The following is a 14249-nucleotide window of genomic DNA, read 5'->3' on the forward strand; positions in this document are numbered from 1 at the left end:
AGAGTGTAAGCATCAAAACAAGCTAGCAGAAAAGGTCTCCACAGCCATCACTAACAAGATCTATAGATATGTGAAATTCCCACACCGTGGGGACTGACTTGGATTGTGGGACTGGTGGGTGAGTGGGAGGAGGGAATCTTGGTGGGCAACGAATTAAGGGGAGGTGTGGGCGGGAGCGGGGTCTCAATACACCCGGCTCCTTGGCTCTGGGGCTGCCTTAACTGTGTGCCATAGTGATAGTCTCTACTTCCATCAAAACTCAGCTTTACTCCTCTTCTGTTTTGCAATTAGTTTAGTTTTCACTGTACAACTGAACACAGTCTCTGGAACAGATTGACTACTGATTACAGTAAGTAGATGATTGAACCACCCACTCCATGCAGGTGTCAGGATGGCCGAGTGGTCTAAGGCACCAGACTCAAGCTTAGGCTTCCCCCTTTGGGGGTTCGGATCTCCAAATGGAGGCATGGGTCTGAATCCCACTTCTGACATACCCATTTTGCATACGCCACAGATTCAAGATCTGCAACTTCTCATGTTAACTGTTTTACTACCCTACTCTTTTTAAAAAATTCTTTGGCAGGCGCACCAAATGTTGCTCTTCCTCACTTTCTTCATTAGAACATTGCCCTTCTTTCAGCTCTTTTTGGACTAGTGTGGTTTAGAAATCCTTTCCCTCTTTCTTCTTTCCTCTGTCCTTTCAATAAAAATTACATATTTACAAATTTCTACATGGAATAATAGTAATAGCTCAGTCCTAAAATCCAGGCCTTAAAATATAGATAAGGAGAGGGCTATTTGTTCCTATTTTCAGACCTTTAACTTCTCTGTGAGAGTAAGTGGCAGGCATTTTGAGTATTCTTCCATATTTCTGCATGTCGTTCCTTCTCCATTGTTCTCACCAGAGCTGCTTCTTTTTCTTCACCTGCTGGCCTTCTTCTTTCATTCCTCATATACCTTCTCCCCATCACTTTACTCACTGGCTTTTATCTCTCTCATTTTTTCCTCTCATTCATTTCTTCTTGATAGCCTAATTGTATAGTGGGTGAAGTAAAGAGATGGGATGTGATACATTCTATGGCTTAAGATAAGAGAGATGTGAGAGTCAGAAGAACAAGAACAGTGGTTCTCAACTAGGAGTGATTTTGCCAAAGTCTAGAGATATTTCTGGTTGTCACACTGGGGAAGGGTGCTACTTGCATCTAGTGATTAGTTATCAGTGATGCTGCTAAACATTCTACAGTGCATGGGACAGCATCTGCAACCAACTAAGAATTATCTAGCCTAAAATATCAATAGTGCTGAGATTGAGAAACCCTGGATTAGGAAGAACCTCTCCCTTTGTTTTGTAATCACTATTGAGTAATAAGTCATGTGTTAGTTTCCTGTTGCTATTGCAACAAATTACCACAAACTTGGTGACTTAACACAAATTTATTCTCATACAGTCAGAAGTCTAAGATCAAGCAGGACTTTGTTCCTCCTGAGGCTTCAAAAGAGAATCTGTTTCCTTGCCTTTTCCAGCTCTTAGCAGCCATCTGTATCCCTTGATTCAAGGGATACAGTCCTCCATTTTCTTTTTCCTTTCTTTTCTTTTTTTTCTTTTTTTTTTTTTTTTTTGAGACAGAGTCTCGCACTGCTGCCCAGGCTGGAGTGCAATGGTATGATCTTGGCTCACTGCAACCTCTGTCTCCAAGGTTCAAGTGATTCTCCTTGCCTCAGCCTCCCAAGTAGCTGGGATTACAGGTGTCTGCCACCACGCCCAGCTAAATTTTTTGTATTTTTAGTAGAGATGGGATTTCTCCATGTTGGCCAGGCTGGTCTCAAACTCCTGACCTCGTAATCTGCCCACCATGGCTTCCTAAAGTGCTGGGATTACAGATGTGAGCCACTGCACCTGGCTAGTCCTCCATTTTCAAAGCACATACATCACTCTATCCTCTGGTTGCATCATCACATATTCTTTTTCTGTCTCTTTCACTCTTGACTTCCCTTTTATAATATTGGGCCCAACTGGATCATCTGGGATACTTTTCTCATCTCAAAACTTAATTACTTTGCAAAATCTCTTTTGCCATGTAAGGTAACGTATTCATAGGTTTCTGGGATTAGCATGTGGACATCTGTGAGGGGCCACTATTCAGTCTATCACAAGTGGTTTCCTGACTTGATTAAGGTGAAAGATGTTCATGCACTGGTCAGTTTTCATACTTGTATTTATTAGCCCTCTAATTAGTAGCTTTCAGAGGCTTTCATTTCCCATGAAAGATAATACAAATATTACAAGCAACAATTGGCAATCGGGTATCTAATTTTACCCATTTTGTGTGTGGTTGGTGATCTGGTGGTGTTTTGTTTGCTTGGTTTTGCCTACTTAATTATATTTGTTTGTTTCTCAGATAGAATACCCAGAATATTACTTTGAAACTTTGCCTACTTAATTAAATTTGTTTGTTTCTCAGATAGAATACCCAGAATATTACTTTGAAACAATGTAAAGAAGTAATACCATGAGAATTTTGAGTCAAATATTAGGAGTTTGAATTCAAGTCCCCCAAATGAACTCCTCTAAAAGGTAAAATTTTCTTGTTCCTAGAAATGTCATCAAATTCCAGTAGCTGACAATTTCAAGTATTCCTGCCCTACTTCATATTACCCTAGTCCAACATGATCTATGTTGTTATGAGTCAGCCAATGTTTTCTGTAAAAAGACCAGATGGGTCAAGAGGAAAACTCAAGGATATTCTGTAAGTTTTAAATTGTAAGAGAAAAAACAACATTTATTTGTTTGTTTGTTTGTTTTGAGATGGAGTCTCACTCTGTAGGCCAGGCTGGAGTGCAATAGTGCAATCTCAGCTCACTGCAACCTTTGCCTCCCAGGTTCAAGTGATTCTCCTACCTCAGCCTCCTGAGTAGCTGAGGTTACAGGCACCCGCCATCAAGCCGGGTTAATTTTTTTATTTTTTAAAGACAGGGTTTCACCATGTTGGCCAGGTTGGTCTTGAACTCATGACCTCAGGTGATCCACCTGCCTTGCCCTCCGGAATTGCTAGGATTACAGGCGTGAGCCACCACACTCAGCTGAGAAAACAACATTTTTAACAAAATTCAAAATATAACTATAGAATTGAGCAAATTTTTTTCTAGTATAGGCCCACTAATGAAAAGAATGAAATTTTTTGGAGGGAATAATGTTTCAGTTACTTGAAATTCTAAGTCAGCATTCCCTATTATCAAGTAAACTAAGCAGTATTGGTAATATCTATCCACACATCAAGAGCCAGGGGAAGTCATTCAAAGGCATTTGCCTTTGTTGTAATTGACTACTAACATTACTCACAATGTTTTCAGCTCTTAGCAGAGTTCTGTTCTGAAGGTTGGCTGTTCAGATTTCTTTTGGAACTAACTCACAGAATAGAGTTGCTTTCTCTTCTCTCCTTTCCATCTTATTTCCAACCAAATTTTAGTTTCTCACTGTTTGCTTTGGTTCAGTTAAATAATCATAGGCACAGAACGTTTGTCATTCTTAAATAAGACTTTTTATCTTAGTTATTAGAGATTGTACAGTGAACCTAAATTCTCCAGTATTGCTCCGTACTCCTTCAAATTTTTAGTTATATCATCTCAATATTGTCAGAGCATATACCATTTCCATTTTCTTCAGTTACTCTTATCTTTCTCACTGTTTTGGTGATCTGCAGTTTAATACATTCAGTGCCCCATGTTAATTGTTTTGCTCCAGTTTCCCCAGTCATTTTAATTGTTTGTTTGTTTGCCTAGAATAATACTTTGTGTAGGTGTTTATTGAAGGAAAGTCTATGTGATCAATATATCCTGACTTCTTGCATTTTTAAGTGGTTTATCCAGAATATTTGACTTAAAAATGCAGCTTTCTGAATATATACAACCCCTTATTCACCCTATATTTCCTTGAGTGTATGGTAGGTGTTACTCTACTGTCTTCAGGCATTTGATGCTGTTGTAGAGAAATCAGATGCCAACATGATTTTCTTTCCCCTAGCGTTGACTTGACCTTTGTAGCTGCTACCCAAATATTTTTTTTATTTTCAAAGTCAAATAACAGTACTAGAAATTATCCTATTTGAGATCAATTTTCTCTGGTATGCTTTGTGATCTTTCAGTAGATATATTCAAATTTTCTTTTAGATTATAAATATTTTCTCATGTAATGCAAATTCTCCACTGTTTCAATAATTCTTATTTTGGAGGGGGAAATTCCACTTATGTGGGTTTGTTGTTGTTGTTGTTTCGAGACAGAGTCTCACTCTGTCGCCCAGGCTGGAGTGCAGTGGCAAGATCTTGGCTCATGCAACCTCCACCTCCCGGGTTCAAGCAATGCTCCTGCCTCAGCCTCCCAAGCAGCTGGGATTACAGGCGTACACCATCATGCTCAGCCAATTTTTGTATTTCTAGTAGAGACGGAGTTTCACCATTATGGCCAGGCTGGTCTCAAACTCCCGGCCTCGTGTGATTTGCCGGCCTTGGCCTCTCAAAGTGCTAGGATTACAGATGTGAGCCACCATGTCCCTCCACACATCTGTGTATTTTTAAAATCTCCCTTGCCTATATTCTGCATTAGCAGTTGGCAAAATTTTTCTGTAAAAGATCAGATAGTAAATATTTTAGGCTTTGCAGGCCATATGGTCTGCAGCTACTCAACTCTGGCACTGAGAAGGGTAGTATGAAAGCAGCAACATATAATATAATGGTACATGAATGAGTATGACTGTGCTCCAAAAACCTTTATTCAAATAAAGCCTAATTTGAATTTTAAACTGAAAATAAATTTCATATCATTGTTTATATGTTATAAAGTTGTTTTCATTTTTTGAGCCATTTAAAAATAGAAAAAACATTCTTAGTTCAAGGCCACACAAGAATAGGTGGTAGGCTTGATTTGGTCCATAGCTGTAGAGCATCAACACCTGCTCTATATCTATAATTATTTTTATAATTAGTTTGATTATATTTTTGTTGTTCTTCTATTTTTCATGTCTATTCTCACTATCCACTTATATGCTATCAGTGGTACCCGCTTTGTGCTTTTTGTAATTTTAGTCTTCAATCTTGAATATTTTTTTCTTTTGTCTCTATGAGTTCTGTATTTTTCTGTTTCACAGTCTTTATTTTTCTTGTCATGAAATATTTATTTCTGGCAATGTATTTCCTGAATTCTTGTGTTTCTGCTTTGTGTTTTTTTCTTTATAGCCATTATTGTTTCTGTTTAACCCAAAAGTATCTGAGACAGGTCTCAATCAATTTACAAAGTTTATTTTGCCAAGATTAAGGACACACCCGTGACACAGCCTCAGGAGGTCCTGAGGACATGTGCCCAAAGTAGTCGGAGTACAGCTTGGTTATTTATTGATTGATGGATTGATTGAGAAGGAGTTTTTGCTCTTGTTGCCCAGGCTGGAGTGCAATGGCGCGATCTCGGCTCACCACAACCTCTGCCTCCCTGATTCAAGAGATTATCCTGCCTCAGCCTCCCAAGTAGCTGAGATGACAGGCATATGCCACCATGCCTGGCTAATTGTTTTTTTTTTTTTTTTTTTTTTTTTTTTTGTATTTTTAATAGAGACAGAATTTCTCCATATTCATCAGGCTGGTCTCGAACTCCTGATCTCAGGTGATCTGCCCACCTCAGCCTCCCAAAGTGCTGGGATTACAGGCGTGAGCCACTGCGCCCGGCGTACAGCTTGCTTTTATACGTTTTAGGGAGACATAATGTTACCGGAAAGGAGTCCCAATCCAGACCCAAGAGAGGATTCTCGGATCTCGTGTAGTAAGGAATTCTGGGAGAGTCCGTAGGGTAAAAAGCAAGTTTTTTAAGAAAGTAAAGGAATAAAGAATGGCTACTCTATAGGCAGAGCAGCAGCATAGGCTGCTCTGCAGCTTATTCTTATAGTAATTTCTTGATCATATGCTAAACAAGGGGTGGATTATTCCATGAATTTTCCTGGAAATGGGTGGGCAATTACCGGAACTGAGGGTTCCTCAGATCATACAGACCGTATAGGATAACTTCCAGAGGTTGCCATGGCATTTGTAAACTCATGGTGCTGGTGGGAGTATCTTTTTGCATGCTAATAAGTTATAATTAGCCTATAATGAGCAGTGAGAACGACCAGAGGTCACTCTGGTGACCATCTTGGTTTTGGTAGGTGTTGGCCAGCTTCTTTATCGCATCCTTTTATCAGTGAGGTCTTTGTGACCTGTACCGTGTCATGACCTCCTCTCTCATCCTGTGACTAAGAATGCCTGAACCTCCTGGAAATGCAGCCCAGTAGGTCTCAGCCTTATTTCACCCAGCCCCTTCAAGGTGGAGTCGCCGTTGTTCCAGTGCCTCTGACAATGAGCCATCAATCAGTATGTGTAAGATGTACATTGGTTCGGTGTGATAAGGCAGGACAACTCAAAGTAGGGGCTTCAAGATTAGAAGTCCGTAAGAGACAAAGGTTGCATTCTTTTGAGACCTTGATAAGCCTTCCACTGAAAACACAATTTAGTCTGGCTCCTTGAATCTGCATTTTTACGTAAACAATAGGGCAGAGGAAGCAATCTGATACACATGTGTCTCAGGTGAGCCTCAGAGGGATGACTTTGAGTTCTCTCTGTTCTTTGTCCACAAGGAATTTCCTTGTGGGCAAATTGTGAGGGAGGTATGTAACTTCTTATTTTCATACCTATCTTATTCAGGAATAAAATGGGAGGCAGGTTTGCTTGACATAGTTCCCAGCTTGACTTTTCCCTCGGTTTTGTGATTTTTGGGATCCTGGTATTTATTTTCCTTTCATACCTCCTTATAATATTTTTAATAAATTAATCATGAATTATGTTATTTTATATTCTTCTTTGTAGCCATATTTTTGGGCAAACTTGTATATAGAAAGATTAGATTGCAAGTTTTATATTTATTTTTATTGCAGCTATCTGCGGATACCAGCATACTTATTTTGTGTGTGTGTGATGCAGTCTCACTCTGTCACCCATGCTGGAGTGCAATGGTGCCATCTTGGCTCACGGCCACCCCCACCTCCTGGGTTCAAGTGATTCTCTTGCCTCAGCCTCCCAGTAGCTGGGATTACAGATGTGCACCACCACACCTGGCTAATTTTTGTGTTTTTAGTAGAAATCAGGTTTCACCATGTTGGCCAGGCTGGTCTTGAACTCCTGACCTCAGGTGATCCTCTGGCCTCAACCTCCCAGAGTTGAGATTACAGGTGTGAGCCACCGTGCCTGGCCCAGCATACTTCATTTTCTCTTCAGATATAAGTGAGACAGATTTTCCTGAACTAGTAGCATAGGCCCCTGTGAGAGCAGAGAAGGCAGGGTAACTTTGTAGACTTCAGATGTCAAAGATTCTCTATTGTGTTGTTTCAATAAAAGCCTGAGGTTGGCACCTCTGCAATCATGCTTCTCTTGGCTTTCAAAACCTAGCCCAGGTCTGGAGGGTTTTTGCCCATAGCTCTGAAATACTTAGACTTCTTTTCATGGACAAAAGTAATGAATGGTATTGCCTTGATGTTTCAAGACGAAGCACCAATTCAAACACAAGCTTTTTTTTTTTTTTTTTTTTTTTTTTTTTAGATAGAGTGGAGTCTGGCTCTGTTGACCAGGCTGGAGTGCAGTGGGATGATCTTGGTTCACTGCAACCTCCGCCTCCTGGGTTCAAGCAATTCCCCTGCCTCGGGCTCCCAAATAGCTGGGATTACAGGTGCGTACCACCACGCCCAGCTAATTTTTGTGTTTTTAGTAGAAACGGGGTTTCACCATGTTAGCTAGGGTGGTCTCGAACTCCTGACCTCAGGTGATCCACCCGCCTCGGCCTCCCAAAGTGCTGGGATTACAGGTGTGAGCCACTGAGCCCGGTTACACAAGCACTTTCTAAACTTTCCTACCCTCCTTCAGCCGTGACATTGTCTGGTATCATCTCAGTTCTATTTGCAGAAATTTCAGCTCAGGATTGGTTCTCTCCTTATAGCAGAGAGAGGCAGCTCAATACTTCTGAAGCCTGCTCCCTATCAGATTCCTCTGCGTTTCCTCTTCTCTGGGAAATAACTCGATTTGACTGCTATTTGGTTTCCTAGGCATGCATGGTGAAATTATCAGGCGTTTAAGGTGTTGTATATTCTCTATTTTGTTCCTATGTAAAAGTTGTTTGTGCTCTTTATGATATTCCGCTGGGGTATCTGAAAGATTTCAAACTAAGCGGCTGCCACGCCCCTCCCAGCTACTGTCCTTGGACCGGGGCTAGCCGGGCTTCTGCTCTTGCCCCTCGCCGCAGCGAGCGCAGCGTTTTGGAACACTTTCCTCGAAATTCCAAGTCTGAGACTCTAGTCTTTAGCACAGCCCTGTCATGGGGGTGGCGACCCGATCCGAGAAAGAGGCCCAGCGCGTGGGTCGCTCCTGTTGACGGGTGTGGCATTTCTTACATGGGATCGTGAGAAATTCGGCCGTCAAAACGGAACTGACGCACTGATCTGGGGTGATCTTCACTCAAATCAGACACGATTTGGGTCTCTGGCTACCGATGGGCCACCGCCAATTCTTAACCTTCATCCACAGTGTGGATTCATGCGGCGGCTCTCACCACCGGTGTCACCTCGAGGCCACCTCGGGTCTGCACCAGACAGCAAAAGGGGAGCAGTAGCAGGAGTCCTTTACCGTGTGCTCTATCCCTACTTCCGCTGCTGGCCCCACAGCCGTCGCCCATCCTCGCGGCTGGCTCCACACCTAGTGTCCGGTTGTCCTCAGGGAGGGGCAACACCTCTCTCTCTCCAGGACTCTTGAGACCGTTGCCTCACAACGCCAACAGGCCCATATGACTGATGTCCCCTCTTGACTCTAATCAATGTGATGACATCATTCTAGACAAGGGCAGACTTTCCTTGCTTGAATAGAACCACTCTACTAACTCCACCTATAAGACCTTTGCCCTCTAATGGCCGTGTATGGAATGCAGCGTGTAATGCAATCAACAACGGAAAGAAATCACATTTTAAGAATGTAAAACTTTCTTCTTCTTTTTCGCATTAAAATTCTGACAAGAGATAAATGTAACCCGACCAGAAAAATCAATTGTTGTTCACATTATCCTGCATATTCTGGGTAAGACTTGCCTTAGTGGTCGTTAACAAAGCACAGTAATAACCTTTCCGAGAGTCACTGTAAACTGGTATTTATTGGTAACCGATGGGCACACTCCTGCACTGGAGGTCACATTTCCTTTTAAGGCAGCCCTCGAGACTCTATACTTCTAGGTTCAAGTAATTAAACTATCCTCATGCCTTTTCTTATACAGGGGCGATATCCCTACTATTACTTGTCTTGGAGAACTATTCCTGAGGGTTTTTTCCTACCTTATAACATCTTTGTAAGTATTCCCAACATTAAAAATAAAAACTAATGCATTCTGTATGTCCCACTAGAAGTTCCTCTAGTATCCTTGTAGTAGTTCAAAATGTACAGTATTACTAGAAGGTTTGCTGGGAAATATATAAGCCGCACTGTCCCCTGATTTCTCAAGTCACCCTAGGTAGATGCCAACAAAATTAACATTTGTTTTTCTTACTGGATTTACAGACTTGTAATTTCATAAATAATATGCATAACTGATATTATTGATTAATTGATTTAGACAATTAATTAATTTAGATAATTTAGGCCAAACTGGCAGAGATCTGAGAGAGGATGAGGGAAAAGTGCTAATCTCATCCAGGAATGGCCTCACAGACATACCCAGAAATAATGCTTAATCTGGGTACCCTGTGGTTCATGCAAGGTGTCTCATAAAATTAACAATCACAGATACATACTATGAGGTACTGGTTTTGGCATTTAAATGTTATATAAATAAAGTAATCATTGTGGAAAAAGTCAGAAATTGAATGATATGTACATAAAATATAATTTATAGAATATAAAAAGACATGTACCAGATATCATTACATACTCTTCTAGAAAACATTGTCATAAATTGTAAACATTTAATTCATTAGACTAGTTTCCTATGAAAAAGAATGACATAGGGAATCGGCTATGTAGATAAAAAGAAATTAATCAATTGATTAAGATGGTCTTAGATTAAGTAATCAAAAAAATTAACAAAATACTATGAGATATTCAAAATAATTGATGATCTCTGTGGTGCTTCTTTTTTTCTTTTAAACAATCTTGCTTTGTTGTCTAGTCTCGAGTGGTGCAGTGGCACAATCTCGGCTCACTGCAACCTCTGCCTCCCAGATTCAAGCAATTCTTATGCCTCCCAAGTACCTGGGATTATAAGCATGTGCCATCACGACCAACTAATTTTTGTATTTTTAGTGGAGACATTGTTTCACCATGGTGCCCAAGCAGGTCTCCTGAGCTCAAGCAATCCAATAGCCTCAGTCTCCCAAAGTGCTGGGATTACAAGCGTGAGCCACCTCACCCGGCCCGTGGTGCATTTTTTGAAAATGAAAATTCTGCTTCCACTCATGAAAAATGAATTGCTAGGAGAATTGTCCTCGGGCTATAAAAAACTAGAAAAATAGAAAAAATATCTAATACAGTCTTAGATAACAGTGTTTTGGAAACAGGCAATGCCAGCTTGTAACACTTGAGAGACGAGAAACAGAAAATGTGAACCTGGTGATTACATCAGTCAAGAGAATTTTGAAGAAGGAAAAGATAGTGGCATTTACCACACTAAGTATCATGTCTTACTAGAAGTCTTAATACATTCAGAGCATGCATTGTTGGTGCAAGGATAAACAAAATGTCATATAATAGAGAGCTCAGAAATCATCTGCACATATGTGTAAATTTAATACATGATAAAGGTGGCATTGCAGCTAGAGTAAGGGAGTATCATTTACTGAGAAATGTATACAGGAATAAATAGGGGTAAGAAGCTGTGAATCTATCACACCCTATTTCATTGCCTGACCTGACTAGAGGTAATTTATGTCATAAGAAAAGGAGTATGTACTGGATAATAAATATTCTACATATGGTCAATCATGACATTAACTGATCTTAGTGAAAGGGTACGTCATTGCCAAATTGTTGTGCAAAGTAAGGGGAAAATTCACCATGTCAAATGGCATGTTTATTTTTATTTATTTATTTATTTATTTATTTATTTATTTATTTATTTATTTTGAGACGGAGTCTCGCTCTGTCGTCCAGGCTGAAGTGTAGTGGCGCGATCTCGGCTCAATGCAAGCTCCGCCTCCCAGATTCATGCCATTCTCCTGCCTCAGCCTCTCGAGTAGCTGGGACTACAGGCGCCCGCCACTTTCTGTATTTTTAGTAGAGACAGGGTTTCACCGTGTTAGCCAGGATGGGCTCGATCTCCTGACCTCATCATCCACCCGCCTTGGCCTCTCAAAATGCTGGGATTACAGGCGTGAGCCACCGCACCCGGCTAGGCATGGTTTTTAAAAAGGGCTTTATTGAGGGATTTATTTTGCTAAGCAAGCAAAGGCAGAGGTTGATCAATTCTCTCTTTATTTCACATGGAAGCATGCCAGGCACAGGCATTACTGGAAATACAGCAGGTCTGTAGTCGACAAGAAGGTATCTTCCCTCTATTTCTCACCCTCCACAAACAGAAGAGCCTTTTCCCAGACCTTCAGTGAGAGTGGGCCAGACCGCCTGATGGCAGGCAATCTGGATTTAAGGTGTGACGTGTTTGTAATATAATGGTACAATCCATGCTGTGGAATATTATGTAATTTATATAAAGAATTATATAACACTACATATATTAAATGATATCACTACAAAGATGAGTGGAGATATACATCTATATGTATATATATAATGTGTGTATACATATATGCATATATATGCATCTTCCCAGAAATATATTAAGTATTATTAATGTTAACATACATATAGAATTTCTGGGAAGACACACAGGATACTTGAAACTAGGCACCAATGGAGGGAATTAAGAAAGTAGTGTTCTAGGATGAAAAGGAGACATTTTCCAGCTCTATTTGTACAATTGAGTGGGGGGAGGACTTTTACCGATCTTTGTTTTGGATCAAAATCAGTGCTAGACATCCTCATCCATAATATTTCATTTAAAAGCGAATTTAATTTTAATTAATTTCTTAGAGCTGAAATATTTGCACTACCAACGATCACTTATTGAGGTTGACGATGAGATGAAGAGCAGACTTGAGGCTTGAGTTTTCACCAGCTAGAAAACTGGCGTGTTTCCAAATGGACAGAATTCTTACAGGCACAGTTTAGAACATCTGCCAGTAATTCTCAAGCAGAGGCTGGGAAAACAATAAGTTTATCTGCCCCAGAAAGTTGTTTTTCATAAGGAAGAAACAGTTACTAGTATTCATTTTAATATCCAACTTGTTTTATTTTCCCTTTGATTTGGTCATCTAGCGACTGTAGACGTCTATACATGGCAATGTTTCTGAAGAAGCTCCTCAGATGTTAACACTAAAAGCAGAAAATGAATTACAGGAAAATGGGATTCGCTGATTGGAGAAAACGTCCAATTAATTAATATGAGGAGAAATTACTTGCGCAAGTATCCACTCAAATCACAAAACGCAAGATCCGACTCTGGCGGGACTCGAACCCGCAACCTTTGAATCTCTCGAGTCAGGCTAGAAGTCCAATGCGCTATCCATTGCGCCACAGAGCCTCCTTGCGCGCCACCTTTCGCCCTAAGGTTACTAACTAATTTGACTACTCAAGTAATACGTTTCCTGAAAACATTCTGCTCCAGTCACCGTGAGAGTTCAATAAACACAAAAATGAGACAACACAAGGGGTACACACAATCCCTGACACGGAGGAGTTACTAAGCCTTTCAACAACTATTTTCACTTGTGCCATGAGATAACGAATAATTTAGCGAGACTACGTCTCAAAAAAAAAAAAAAAAAAAAAAGCGAGACTCCGTCTAAAGAATAATTGGAGAGCTTCCGGACAGCTGAACACGTGGAGGTTTCTGGAGGGTGGCAGACCCAGGGAGTGCTTGGAAGCTCGGCGCCCCTTCTCCCATACCTTGCCCTGCGTGCCTCTTCATTTGAATCCTTTGCGATATCCTTTATAATAAACCAGTAAACCCTATAGCCTGAAGCCCGCAACATGGGAGGTGCAGGTGGCTTGCTCTGAGGATGTGGACCTGCCCTGCACGGTCCCCTGGGAACCGCAGATGCCCTACATGGTCTCCTGGATCAAGCTATTGGAAGGCGGTGAAGAGAGGGTGGAGGCACCCCAGAAAGATCTGCGCCTCAGAGGACAGAAGGGCCAAAATGGCTCTTCCGGGGTCCAGTGAAAGATCCTATTCCCTGAAGATCAGAAGCACTACTAGCTGCAACCCGTGAACATACAAGTGCACTCTGCAGGCACCGGAAGGGCAGAGAAACCTAAGTGGAGAGGCGATCCTGAGAGTGACAGGATGTCCTAAACGCCTAAGATAATTTTAAGAAATACAAAGCTGGAGCCGGGCACGGTGGCTCACGCCTGTAATCCCAGCACTTTGGGAGGCCGAGGCGGGAGGATCACGAGGTCAGGAGTTTGAGACCAGCCTGGCCAACATGGTGAAACCCCATCTTTACTGAAAATACAAAAGTTAGCCAGGCATGGTGGTGCGCCCCTGTAGATCCAGCTACTCGGGAGGCTGAGACAGGAGATTCGCTTGAACCAGGGAGGCAGAGGTTGCAGTGAGCCAAGACTGCACCACTGCACTCCAGCCTAGGTGACAGAGCAAGACTATGTCTCAAAAAAAAAAAAAAAAGAAAAAAGAAAAAAAGAAAAAAACGCAGAGTTGGGATTTTGCTGTTATTGTCTCTGGTCGTTTTCTACTCATTCTCACTTGTAAGTTTACATGACTACAGAGTATTTACCCAGAGTTTTCTAAACCCGTCATGGAATAAGCTTTTCTCCCAGTTACCTCCCTAAATAAGCATTTGGGGCCAGTAACTCTTTGCAAGACAGAACTGGTATGAGCAGGATTTCTACAAATTGTTTCTCCTAAAGCTGAGGACTCAGTGGTGTGTCTGTCACACTGGAGGAGAGAATGAGTCCTACACTGAAGAAGTGTGAAGTCCTTCATCTGAGTGAAAACACCGGAAGTGGATCATCCCACCCCATTTTCTATGAGCAGGCCTTGAAAACCATCACATGACCACATAGCATGGAGTCACCACGACTTCTCCATGGCTATCTTTTTAGCGATTTATGCAGCTATCTGGTCATATAAAAGC

The 14249-nt window shown here is 41.3% G+C and overlaps 1 non-coding gene and 1 pseudogene across 1 annotated transcript; one reads left to right on the forward strand and one right to left on the reverse strand.

Moving 5' to 3' along the window:
* The first annotated feature begins 8380 nt into the window (after positions 1 to 8380).
* On the forward strand, positions 8381 to 13991 carry LOC102118849 (CD83 antigen-like; annotated as a pseudogene).
* TRNAR-UCU (transfer RNA arginine (anticodon UCU)) lies at positions 12593 to 12679 on the reverse strand. Its single transcript is given in 2 exon segments — positions 12593 to 12628; positions 12643 to 12679. It is a non-coding gene; the product is annotated as a tRNA-Arg (tRNA).
* Positions 13992 to 14249: the final 258 nt, after the last annotated feature.

This window comes from Macaca fascicularis, chromosome 4 (genome assembly GCF_037993035.2).
Source record: "Macaca fascicularis isolate 582-1 chromosome 4, T2T-MFA8v1.1".
In the NCBI taxonomy this organism is placed as follows: Eukaryota; Metazoa; Chordata; class Mammalia; order Primates; family Cercopithecidae; genus Macaca; species Macaca fascicularis.